Source organism: Rhinopithecus roxellana, chromosome 7, assembly GCF_007565055.1.
Source record: "Rhinopithecus roxellana isolate Shanxi Qingling chromosome 7, ASM756505v1, whole genome shotgun sequence".
Classification (NCBI taxonomy): Eukaryota; Metazoa; Chordata; class Mammalia; order Primates; family Cercopithecidae; genus Rhinopithecus; species Rhinopithecus roxellana.
The window spans coordinates 20,631,548-20,632,388 of record NC_044555.1 but is presented as its reverse complement, the minus strand read 5'-3'; positions in this window follow the sequence as shown (position 1 = coordinate 20,632,388).

Genomic DNA, 841 nt, shown 5'->3' with positions numbered 1-841 from the left:
GCAAAGGTATATTTGGGAGCTCATTGAGGGCTAGGGTGAAAAAGGAATTATCCTCACATAAATAACTAAGAGAAGCTTTCTGAGAAACTGAATTGCCATGTGTGATGCAACTCACAGAGTTACACGTTTCTCTTCAGTGATCAGTTTGTTAACACGTTTTCTGGAAATCTGCAATTTGGTATTTCATAGCGCAATGAACCTGACGTGAAAAGGAAATATCCAGAGAGGAAACCTAGAAAGAAGCTTTCTTAGAAACTTTGGTGATGTGTGAATTCATCTCACAGAGTACACTTATGTTTCGTGAGCAGTCCATTCACACTGTCTTGAGGAAGCTGAGAAGGGCTTCCTGGATCGCATTGAGCTACGCTGATAAAGGAAATTTCATTCGTTCAAAACGTGAAAGAAGCTTTCTGAGAAACTTCTTTCTGATCTGTGAATTCATCTCACAGAGTTACAGCTATGCCTCAAGAAGCAGTTTGCTAACACTCTTTTCGTGGAATCTGCAAAGTGATATTGGTAGCCCATAGGGGCCCATGGTGGAAAGGAAATGTCCTCACATAATCTCTACAGAGAAACTTTCTGAGAGATTGCTTTCTGATGTGTGACTTCATCACACAGAGTTCCACCCTTCCCTTCTTGGAACAGTTTGCTAACACTGTTCTCGTGGATTCTGCAAAGGTATATTTGGGAGCTCATTGAGGGCTAGGGTGAAAAAGGAATTATCCTCACATAATAACTAAAGAGAAGCTTTCTGAGAAACTGCATTGCCATGTGTGAATGCAACTCACGAGTTAACGTTTCTCTTCAGTGATCAGTTTTGTTAACACAGTTTTCTGAATCT